We start from the raw sequence: 13518 nt of genomic DNA on the forward strand, positions 1-13518 counted from the left end.
TGAATGAGGAACAAATGAAATGAAACAGTAAATCCCACGTTGATTTAAAATGCATCGTGTTATTACTGTGGTCTCCCTTTGAGTGATTGTTTAAAATATTTCTATTGAAAGTACAGCCACCCAAACATTTCATTTTTTGTCCTTAAACGTAATGCCAATTGGTTTCAAGATGCTGCACGCTATCTTCTTCAGTTCTCCATCAGCCCAGATCCCAGCTGACCCTGCCAGGTCAGTTCAGGGCACACACTGTACAGACAAAGGCTCCTTACATACTTGGGATTTAAAGGTCACGCGGATTTATCTGTTTTACAATCTGGATGATTTGATGGCAAGACACAAATATTTCTCAAAAAAAAAATCCTTTGCACCACTCTCATGTGCTGCTATTTCCATGAGAAAAGAGACGAGACATGTCTTGCGGGATGTGTTCTTGAGCGATGGTTCAGTTTAATTGCTACGTTATATTGCTAAGTTTGAATAAGCTAAATCCTTGTAGTCTAAAATCCTCTATAGTGCTTTCTAGGAACATCCTTGAAAAACAGAAGGTGTTTTCTAGCACGTTTGTGACTTACTGATAGGGGTGTCATAACTGGGTATTGATAATAATAATACATTTTATTAATATAGTGCTTTTCAAAATTCTCAAAGACACTTTACAAACATTACAATCATCGTAAAAAAAGCTAAACACTAAAAACATAGAACACACATTCGTCACGCGTTAAAAGCAGTTCTGTAAAGATGGGTTTTGATTTGTGATAATGCGTTGATCTGCTGGTTAAAGCAATAATTGATTTGAAACATTTTGAATCAAACTGAATCAAAACTTTCCTCATCTGCCAGGATTGAAAAGCTGAAACTTTGACTGACACCAGGCTGTTACTGCTGCTAATGCCAGCATTAAATATTAAGGCTACTACTGCTTATGCCACTACTTAATGAGTTCAGCTTTTTTTTTCAGTACAGATGACATTAAGCCTTTAGATGTGAAAAACGAAGATATCTGGTGTCCTCGTGCTGTCCTATGACCACTATATTATCAGTAATGTTGGTGAGAAATGTAACCTTGAATACAAAAATCATACAATACAAATAAAATACATATTAACCAACTGTTAATTGGCAATGTTCTCTCTTTGACGATGCATCTCAGGTTTCAGAGTGTTGTGGAGCGATGGAGCCGGTTCTACATTTACAGCTCACATCCCAGACAAGTTGTCCTGATCAATGCAGATGTAATATGTTACTTTGGCAGAAACTCTATCTTGCTGACGTAAAAATCAATACAACCCACGGGATGAGCCAACGGGCTGCAGCAACCAGCACTCACACATACATATTCAAGGGTGAGCAATATATTGTAATTTCATTACATCCAAAAGAAAAGTCACACCTAATCCAAAACTCTGAGCAGCACAATTTAAAAAAAGATGTTGATGGTAATTCAGGTCCCGTTATATTTTCAAAAAAATGTCAACTGTTAGCAATTTTCAAGCATCTTCCGATGATATATCAAAATGGATATGTAGCACTTTGGAATAAAACCATCGGTTTTCACACTTCAACACTGAACTCAAAAGCCTGAAACACAATCTACATTTGCATCACATGACTGCATGAATCGGTATGATTTTCCTTTGAATAAACTCTATTGTATTATATATTATTGGTAGGTCCCCAGCTTGTAAAATAAAAACAATTTAAATCATGGTATTCACACATTATTATTCTGGATATTTAGTATTCAGGAAAATAACATTTATTGTATGAATTTCCTGAAAGGCCTGAAGTATGATCAAACATCTATGAAACAGCTCTTTCTCATCTATATTTGCCTCTGACCTTTTCAACGCCTCTCTTTAACTTCAAAATATACCCCCCGCCTCTCTGGATGTATTCTTAACAAGAAGTGCTAAGCCCCCCCAAGCGAACCTCACAGCCAAACGCTCTTCTCTTCATCTCACCCATGAAATCCAATTCCTGCGGATCGTTGGAAGCGTGACCATGCTTTGTGAGGGTGTGAAACACACTTTTCCAAGGTTGGATTGCACAGGATTTCATATCTGTTATGACCATACAATAGCAGAATGTCACTTACTGTTGTTTTGGTAAATGGAGCTGGGTTTCCATCTAGCATTTTTTATTGTACATGACTGCATAATGAGCAGACAATAAACATTATTTCTTCTCAATTTGCTAAAAACGGTATTCCTAGTGGCAAATATAGTGGTCATTTGATTTACTTATGCTTTACCTCCACTCTAAGATATTTACAATTTGAAATTTGCTCGGCTTGAGTGCTATCGAGCTTCTCATCAAACTCTCACCAAGAAAGCGAATGTAGTGCATTTCCCGAGATGTCCAACAAATACTTTCAAATACTTCCTAGATTTTAAACTCATGATTAGTGACAAATTTATGGAGTGTTTTTCCCTATCTCTATTCAATATCGTAGTCTTTCAACTTGACAACATGACTCATTGGTTTCACATTCGTTTGTTATGCTTTCCTTCAAAGCCGTGTCCTCGCACTCAAATAGCCTCTGCTTGCACTTGGATTTCTTAAAGATAGGAAAAAAGCTCCAAATGAATTGATGTATTGATAACTAGAATGAATGCCTCGCGGTTATGTGTCACCGCCATCCAGTCTTGGTGCAGGTTGCATCCATGTCATCATTCTTATCCTATTCATTTGTGTGAAATTTCCATAATAAGCATATGAATTCTGGAATAATGGCAGTTCTTCGGAATTAAGAATACCAGCCAAGATTACCAACACTTCTGCAACTCAGACTTAGTTTATCATCCGTCATTAATTATTAAAGAGTTACTTTTAAAACTCAGGCAATTGTTATTCCGCTCATAGTTTGGAAATTCAATCTTACATCAATCCCTTATGTGTGTTTGCATGCCACACACACACACACACACACACACACATACACACACACATACACACACACACACACACACACACACACACACACACACACACACACACACACACATACACACACACAGTACCAAGTACTTCATCTTTTAGCATCCAGTGTGCAAGAGAACCAGGCAGGGCCCCTCTAACGCTGCCTGGGTGACACCAATAAACGGGGTCAACAATAAGTGTAAAAATATCTAATTGTAAAAAATGAATAAACACTTTTAACACAATTAATTAACAACCCCCCCCCCCCCCCCCCCCCCCCCCCCCCCCCCCCCCCCCCCCCCCCCCTCCTCCTTTAACTTCGCCTCATGTAAAGAATAAACAGTCAGAACTGCTGAAGGTTAAATCCAGCTGAGCCTTAACAGCGCCAGGTTGTTTTCAGTACAAAGCAGCACAGAGTAATTGGCAACCCTTTCATCCCGCCTCCTCATTAAAGTCCATGGGTTCATCTCTAATTGCGTTGACCCCACCATGACCTCTGCTCCAGTCCCGCCAACAGTGAATCAATGAGGCGTCAAGCTGCTGCTACCCAGCACGCACCACTAGGTAAACCTCCAGTCTTCTGCTACCAGCACAATAAAAGGAACCACTGTCTCTATGTGCAAGCCTGAACATCATTTTGGCTCGGTTGATTGTCGAACTGGGCCTGGTTGTCACCGCGGAAACAGCCATGGTGAGATTCATGGCCATTTACCGGAAGATGAGAGAGCTTCTGTTTCATCACTGTTCGCACAGTGTTAAGGTCTGATGACACAGATTACATTCTTTATTCACGTCTTTACCTTCCCTGCAGCTTTGCTCATCTCCTTGCTCTCCCTTTTTGCTCAATCTTGCCCTTCTTCCTCAAGCATCGTATTTGCATTGTTTCCATCAGCAGGGGCAGGGAGAAGGAGAGAGAGAGAGAGGGAGAGAGAGGGAGAGAGAGAGAGAGAGAGAAAGAGAGAGTCTTTCGCTCCAGGCATAACTAGGCGGACTGATAGAAGATTCTTCTCCCCCGCAAGGCCCGGACATTCTTTGAAGTTCTCATAAGTGGAGTTTTATAAAAGGTTCTTCGGGGAACTTACCCATGGTAAGCAGGCAGGCTATGTTGTGGACCTGCTCCCCGAGGGAGGTGGAGTGAGATCAGGCTTGTTTACTGTCTGAAGTGTTTAATACTTCCCTGTTTAGAGTAGCATTCAGTGTGCCGACCCTCCCCACACGCCCAGTTGTGAGTATGAGTTTTCTTTGATGTAAGGAAAGCGAATGACAATTTATGTAAAAACTTAATGGAATTACAGCTACTCAAAGAAGCAGCGATGAAATTAGCATTTTTCTTATGCAAACGATGCTCTGGCACAATACACAATCTTTGGAAAAAGCGGAAGTTTATGCACACGTGGCGACCAGCAACGACAACTGCAAATGAGTCTCCTTGTAACTCTGCCCAATGAGAACACCTGAGGTTCAGTAAAGTGAAATCTTAAAACGTTCCGCTTCACCCTATTCTATGGCTTATTATGTCTTTTATAGCGAGACAGGAGCAAGGAATCCAAGTGCTGCTGTTGTCTGCTGCCAGGCACTGCAGGAGCACGGACTGTGATTAATTCATCACCCACAGTCAGACAGGCTAGCCTCTGGTATCATGCAGCCTGAGTATCGACTCTGGCCTCTGCTGCTTTGCAGGTCACCGAGCTAATGAGTTTTTGCCTGAAATGTATTAATTAAACTCATCTCCCTCCACCAGCAGCCGAGCACATTTAATGCCAGGCTGAAGGCCAGGGAGATTAGATGACTTAAAGTGTCATCTGCCATGCCACCCGACTCCCACAGTCAGTTAGCAAACTAAGATGCTGTGTCAAGTAGGAGTCACTATGAGGAGATGTGGGTATAGAAAAGGCTCTGTGTGTGTGTGTGTGTGTACATGTATGTCAAGGCATGATGATGTGATTTCACACTCAACAAGCCCATAGCTTCAGGGCTGCAGTTATCCAGCGTGCTGCACTCACAATCTCCCAGACTTGTAAAAACTCCAAGACAGCAGTCGACTCATTTAATTACTGGCCCGCTGTGATGTCATTTCATTATTGTGTTGCTTTTATGACAGTGGCAAGATTTTCCTGTCTCAACAAAGAGACGCTGACATCATGCCTGCAACACAGATGGAAACACAAGCTGCCCTGTAAAATATGGCTATGCTTCCATACTCTCTGTTCCTTTCGTATTTAGCCCATTTAGCATTTTGCCTTAATGTATTTCTAACACAAATCTCACATATTGCGAGAACAATCAGCATATTTCTTTGCAGAAATCAGTAGAGAAATAGATGGGAATAATATTCCAGAAAATAAAATCTCTGACCAGATCTTTTACTCTTAAAAACCTATTATTGACCAACTTCATTTCATCACCCATTAACACTATCAGGGAAATTAGCAGAAATCAAGCGAAATTAAACTTGATTCAATTAAAAAAAACATCATTATGGTGCAAGCAAACCCGAGCTGGAGGTTCTGAGATATAAAAGACACATGGCTCTCATTGAACACAGCGAACCTGGGACCAAGGGATGTGTCTATAGATCTTGCTGACCTGAAGCTTGATAGTATAGAGTTGTGAAGTTAGTTGAGCTATTTCTGGCACCCTTGATTTTGAAAGTAAGTAAATCTGATTCATCAAAAATCTGCAGCTCCTCTTATTCTCGCAGAGCTTCATAGTGAGTTCAGCAAACTGTTTTGCTGTTCTGGCTACAACTTTACTTTCTTGATTAAGTCTCACACCGTCATTTTTTAAGCCGGAAAAGCAGCTGTTTTCAGCGACAAACCCTGTGTGGACTACCTGCTCAGCACCAAACGGCAGACAGACACAGTTAGAGACTAGCTGTTGAACATAGTGGAGCATTTAGCTGCTAAAGCGCTAATGGGTTTTTCATCAGCTCATTCACTTTTGGATTGTGGGTCAACCTTTGGTTAAATTCAGCAGCACGTTTACGTGTTTCATTCCCAACTGCACCGACAAAGTGTTTTGAATTCACAGCGGCTCGGATTTGTTCAACTTTAGCTCCACCGCACATTTCTTGCCCTGGTCATGTGTCGCCTCCTGCAATGTCTCTATGCGCCCTGGGGGTCCTCGCCCCACATGTGTGAGAAACACTGCTCTACCGGAGCAAAGTTTGGTAACATTTATCTTTAGAAGAAATGAACGCAATGCTAAAGACAAAGGTGAGACATAGATGTACAGTGTACACTTTAATATCAACGAAAGTAAAGCACTCTCCAATCATACAGTACAGTCACACAAATGCATTACATAATGTAAACCTTCTCTGCTGTTCACTGCTGTTGAGTTAGCAGAGCCACATAGCTTCATCACTGAAAAGTGTCTCGAGCCTTTGATCTACTAAATGATATTATAATGAATTCTTTAACATTTCTGTTTGTTCCTGCTCTCATTGAAATTCTGTGCTTTCAGCAAAGTAATATCATCCTTTTAATGTTGTGAAGCGATGGAAAGTAGATCTGAGGCCTCTATCCTGAGGGTCCTTCAAGCAATCTCCTATCCCCCACCCCGAACACCCCCTACAGACACACACAAACACACACGCACACACACACACTGGGTACATATTGGACTCTTTTTCAAGATGGGATATGTACAGGACAAGTAGAGGTCAGTTGGAGCCATTATTCAAGTCATTCCTCATACATTCATCCTGTATCAATTGCACATCAGTGGTGTATCAAGAAATGCTCCTTACAAGTGATTTTAGAATTGGCTAGAATTTGTTAGCTGGCATAGCTGACTTTACTGAGGAGGAATTATGAAGCCGTGTGCATTTACTCATAGTTGTTTCTCTTTCACCGAATTGCTGGCATGAAAAGAGATATCACATCTGGGATCAGCTGGGTCCCCTGGGATTAAGGTGTATAATTGCTGAAAGCCATGTGTGAGATCACACTGGGTGCTTCTGTGGGAAATTAACATCCGCATGAACTGCCAGGCCACAGCAAGGCAAGCTGACTTCAATTTGCAGTCACCACATCGCCAGATTGTTATTGACATGATATAAATTCTTACTGACATTAATTTACTACACCAATACCTCACATATTCAATTAACGAGCTACAGAAAAGAGCTGAAGTCAATCAGCCGACCAACATCACCGCATATCATTCAGAACTATTTCTTCTAAAAGATGGCATAAGTCTGAAAATAACACAATCAGTGAATGAAAGATATGTTAAGCTGTACAAAACCATTATGATGTCAAAACTAAGCAAAATAAGCCAGAGACTGGATTTAATCAGAATTGCCTTCTAGCTATTGTATTTGAGGGGTCCTGCACCCTATATTTGGGATTGTTGCAGCCCTATTTAAAAGTGAGATCAGTTACAAGAACATATTCATTTTCATAATTTCTTATTTGACTTGTTCTTAGAGTCGGAAGCGCTCAAAGTTTACCAGAGTTAACATAAGCTAACAGTCTGTAGAAGTTGCTGTTATAACCTAGTCCTCAAGTCGGCAAGGAGTGAGAGCGCCTCCATGTACAGCCAGCGTTAATGAAGTGTTGGCAGCATAAAGAACAGAGTCTGGACTCACCCAAACCACTCTCTGGTCTGGACCCTGTAGCTGCAAATCAACACGGAGTTTAATTAGGCCAAGCCACGCTTCCATTGACCCAACATTACTGTTTAACTTGGCAGGGCAGAGGGGAAACCTATTTACCGAGAGCATCAAAGGCAGTTTTATATGACTGCAGGAAAGTAGATTGCAAGGCTAATATTTGGAAATTGTTTAATTTTATTTCTGTATTTATTGAGTGTAATTTTTTAGCTCCTCTGCGGCATTTTTAGCATCAAACGTGCGGGTGTGTGTGGCCCGGCGGTCAGGCGGCAGGCAGCCAGAGGTTTGGCTGGTTTGGAAGGACCAGCTCAGGCCTGATTACTGGGGCGTCCCAGAGTTCTCAAATCCAATAGATTAGGAGCTCTTCCAGAAAACACAGCGAGAGGAGAACAGAGGAGAGAACATCAACCGAAGCCTTCGCTAGAGGGTATTGCTCAACGCATTAAACATGATTGCAATTTTACTTCCCTACAAAGATACACATGAAATAACTTGTATATTTCCCCCGACTCCTCAACACTGTCTGCAAGTCATTTGAATCAGGAGAACCAGAGTTACATAATGTTCTGAACATTTCAGTGAACAGTCTGTGCTGGGCTCACTGTAGCTTATTTCAATTAACTGAAATTGTGGTTTTATAACATTAAAACTCAAATGGTTCTGATTATTAGTCATAGCTGTCCACAAGCAAGGGGAAAGGATATGGCCTACGTAAAGCCAGAAATCAATAAAACTGTTTTGGCATTGGGTGACAGACACTTGGGTTTGATTTTGTAAGAACTGCTGCAAGAAATTCAAAAATATGTAATACCCGAAAGTGTTTGTTATGTGCCCTGGCAGTAGGAGGAACACTTTTTCAACCTCAAAGTCGGATGGACGGATATAGGGGAGACAATATTACAGAGAGCGACTCCTCCTTCAGCTCTGAGATTCTGAAAGAAAAAAAACAACTAAAAATGAATTTGTATTTGCAACCGCAAGACGTTAGTTTTTCAACTGACAACATGAGGAAAGTGATGATCATCACACATCGACACACAACCGTTTGTGTGAAGACCATCTGTGATGAAGGAAGCCATATTTCTGGGTGTGATGAAACCCTCAGTGAAAAAAACATGAATGACTTTTCCCCAAACAGATATGATGTCTGTATCAAATAGAAGGGGGATATTCCATGTGTGTTCTCATAAAAAAAACTTGAAGATTGAAGAGCAGCAGACAGAACTAATGAGCCTCTGCTGTTCCGTAATCACATCGGTCTGGATGTTAGCATCAGCACAGAGAGGTAACAAGCACACAACAACAAGCCTCCACAGCAAGAAGAGTCATCTAAACCTCTCATCCTCTCTGCCGTGTGTGATGCAGCATGTCATTGGCTCAGCCAGGCATCGCCACGGCTAATCAAAGTGGATAAGAAATGCATTAGTCCACACAGGAGCAGCCTGCATTAGCTCGTGCCCCGCTAAAGCAGGCCATGTAATGGACTAGAAAAAACAAAGTCAGTCAGTCGGTCATGAAGGACTCGAAATAGCCCCTCAGTAAAATACACACACACACACACACACACACACAAACATACACACTGGAGCTTCTATTTCTTCGGCGTGTGGTGCAAAAAGAGAAGGCTTCCCTTCAGAAGTGTTGCTATTTCTGTTTACCACAAGGCCCCAAATATTCTATCATTAGGGAAACTAGGAGGGAAAGGAAATACCACTGGGGAACACATGGACTCCATACAGCCGCACAAGGGAACCTAACTGCCAGGGTGGGCAAGCGGTCATGTCACTGGTAACGGCTTTTATTTCCACAATATCCATACGTCCATTCATGTAAAGCTGACACAAAAGTGATATTTTCTCACTTTGAGTAAGGAATCATCAGCCTTTTATACTCTGTCACTAATTCGATAACCTATATTACGAGTTCATTTTACCTCTTCAAAATACAGTATCTTTAATGCCTTGTATTTATGTTCTTTTTGCATGACAGAGTGTTGTTAGACATCACGACTTGCACATTTACCTGACTTCGTTACTGCTTTTCTTGCTGACGGTGCAATTGATGCGCGTTTAAATCCAAACCATTACGCTTGGTGCATAATGTATGTCTTCGGTAGCTGGCATTGGCATTTTTACACTTTTGCAATGGCCAAATACAAGCATCAACACACTATTTAGCATCAGATGTAAAGAATACGAAGCATCAAGGCTATCCGAGACAACCAAAGAACCCAAAAGGGGCAGAGACACTTTAAAATGCATGGTGGAAACAATCAAAGTATATGGTTCGAAAACACAATGCGAGGTGCATCATTTGAGATCCTAAAATCATAACTGTGCAGTTAACTATTCAGGTAAATGTACCTTGTAATAAACTTAAGAACCTTATGTGAGGTCACTAAATAAAACCGGCAATTACAACAGCACAAAAAAATAAACCCACTCTTCAAAATGGTTTGCATTGAATGCAATGAGATTGCTCTAGCATAAAGGCAGAGTGCATTCGTTTAAATGGGCAGGGATCCCAGAAATGTTTTCAGTGCAAATTGCATTAGGACACAGTAGAGTTTTGATTGACGTTCTCGTGAAACAATATCAAACATTCATAATGATGACCAGTTCTCTTATTTTGTCAGACGAAAAAAAATGTCTATTAAAGCATGTTCAAAAAATGTTCCTACTGTGTTGTCATGTGCTCACAATCTGGATGATGGCTTTTACATGCAGCACCATATATAATGATGACTGTATGTTAACTGATGTAAAAAAAAATGTAAACACTTGAAACATACACCGTAATCAGATTGACAGTAATCAGAACATTATGGGCATGTATCCATTATGCACAAGATTGTGCAATGAAAACTAGAAATGCATAGCAACATTCAGCACATACAGTGATTCCGAACTTAAAGAATTTACGGCACCGCCGATAAAGAAGTCCTAATTTGATCAAGTGTGTGTGTGTGACTTGGCCACGTGCACAGTTAAATGCATTTTCCAACTTCAGAACACAAGATGTTGTGGGTTTTACCCCAGGGTTACTAAATGATCTGGATAGCTATGAAGTTAGCTATAAAGTTAGCAAGATATATTAATTCTTTTAAACTTTTAAATTAGAATTTTTGTTCTCCATCAGGCACACTGGTACTTTAAGCTAAATGCTAACGTCTACATGCTAACATTGACATGGTTAAGTTCACGTTCACAGACTGGAAGACAAATTAAAATACCTTACCATTTAGTGATTATATACTACATAAATGTATATATGAACCAAAGCTTCAGTTACATAGTGTCTACATGGGAAACAACAAAGGTACATCCGCGCTAACCCCGGCTGTGTTATTTGCTCATTACAGAAACCCATTATCCTTAATGCTGTTCTCGTGATATCTGAACTAACAACACTTTTCATTGCACTGCAACAAAATGAAAGTGTATCCGCTCCAGACTAGACAGAGACATAACTGAGTGGATATGGGAGCGTTCCTCCATCCCATATGCTCCCTGTGGTCTCAGCAGTGTGACAGGGTGACAGTGTAACCATGACCTGATTACCTGTCCCCTGAAGCCTGTAATCACTAAAGCCAGCAGACAGGCACCGTCAGTCCGCTGACAGGGAGGATAATTGAAGGTGATGCTACATGCTGCTAGACCTGCTAATGAAATATGAAAACAAAGAGCAGGGACAAGGCAGCGGGGCAGCAAAAAGAGGCCTGAACTCCAGCGCAGCAGAACATGGTCTGTCAATTCACCGGCCACTTCTCACTTTACCTGCACATCAGACTTTTAGAATATTGGTCTATGTGGAGTGTTGATCTGTGGATTGGACTCCCTTACAAGCCTACGCAATAGCTTTTGTAGCAACCAGTCTTTTCCATATGGACATTCCCATTACGTTTTTCCCATTACTCATGTTCATCGAAGACAAAGGGGTGTCGTAAAATGTGTTTAGTGATAAAATGCTGATGCACTGCAGATTGTCTCTCCTGGTTCCAGTAAAAGCATAAAAATATGAAACTTGCATCTGTGAAGTCATCCAGTCACTGGTACCGGCTGAAACCACAACCAAAAATCAACATCTATAAACATGATAATGTTCCTAACAATTTAATATTGGGAGATTGAACGAGTTTTGAGGCTCAGAGAGAGAGAGAGAGAGAGAGAGAGAGAGAGAGAGAGAGAGAGAGAGTAATTCAGGGAAGAAAGGCCAGGAAATGGTGATGGTGAATAAGTAAAGTCATTCATTCCAAAACAACTATCAACTTTTTAAGAATTCCCCCAGGCCCTGCCAGGTTATGCGAGTAAGCTAGACCAACTTCACGCTGCCTTCAAATACAGGTCCGGCGGTAGATGCTCTGTGGGAGCCTGGGTCGATCCATGCATGTGTTGAATTATACTGGAGAATAACATTCTGAAATGATTCAACTATATTTGCCCAAATGCACAAAGTGAACTGGAACCTGTGCTCGCTCACCCACCCATCAGTTGGTCAAGTGTACGCAGCCTACAATAAAAAAAAGAGCAGTGTTTGTGAACATTGAGTTTTGACATTCTCTCTTTTTTTCTATTTCTTTTGGTGATATCATTTCCCTGCACCGATCAAAAACGTCCTAACATGAAGAAAAAAAAGTGACGATTAGGCTCAACAGAGAAAGATCTACCATGCTTTGACAATGTTCCTTGTTTTGGTACCGTCACATCACAAATGTAACGTTCAATAATTCATGTTTTAACAATGACAAACATACATAAACATCAGCAGTGGTCTTGAATTATTTCAAAACCGGTGATTAATTTCACTGAATCCAATCTTCAGAACACTTGTTTGATGTTGTTGCTGTATTGCCTGCACGACATATCTAGAGTTAAGAGCTACTGTTTTGAATTCACTGACGCAGTAATGACGCAGTAATACTTCCCTTCTGGGTTAGATGTTAAGTTTGGAATTTTCTTATTTCTCCTAGAAACCACACTGAAATGCAATAATGCTACCCGTTTGTAAAACTGAACCGTGCACATTAAAGTTTAGAACTCAAAAGCTGTGCCGATTGTTTTCAATGCTGTCTTAAAACAATACGCACATGCTCATGTGCACTTTGGAAGCATTACTGGATGTTGTAATTGGTCTGCTGTCAATACTGGCCACGAAAGGATCGCTTCTTAAAGGCTAGCTGCTGAGGCAACATATTAGCTTTAGCTGAACTTAAGATTGTACTTTCACACAAAACAAAAGGCTGTGAATTTTGTCACCTAGACTAAAACATGTTTAGTAAAGGGAACTCTTTGCGGGCACTATAGACAACTGGCATTGACAAAAAGTAAATTGTAGTTACTAAAACTAATCCTTGTCACTTACCCTTTAGGATGTCTTTTATGTCCTCAAGGGGATAAACAGTATGGCTAGTATGTTTGAGGTGCTATACTGACAGTACTTTAAAATTTAAATTTAAATTCACATAATATACTCTCGTATTCGGATGTAAACGCTACCCTAACCTTCGTGTGTGTATTGTTATGGAGTCACTGTACTGGTACTGAAACGTTCCTGCTGGCTATCTAAGTTGCATTAAGCTCTCCATCATGGCACGTTGGTTTATCACATGTGGTGCTACAGTGGACGTAACGTCACTGTACCCACTGACACACAGAACCACAACAAAAACAAAGTACAGCCGTTAAGCGCTTACTAAATAAACACGTACATTTAGTTGGACATTTTCCTTGAGGCTGTTTAGGAAACACTGCTGTGATGGACCAAGTTGCAGCGTCTCAACAAGACTATCGGAACATTAACGTTAGATGAGGAGCAGTGGCTTCCCTCCCTCAGTCTCCAGAGCAGAGAAGATTCACAGTAAAACACACTTTTTCACGCATAAAGACAGATGACTTACCCCTCCGTGCCCTTCTGTAAATACTGTACAATTGTATCAAAGTGTTCCGGAAAAAACACACAGGGACAAATCCGCGTCCAAT

This window comes from Pholis gunnellus (assembly GCF_910591455.1).
Source record: "Pholis gunnellus genome assembly, chromosome: 1".
In the NCBI taxonomy this organism is placed as follows: Eukaryota; Metazoa; Chordata; class Actinopteri; order Perciformes; family Pholidae; genus Pholis; species Pholis gunnellus.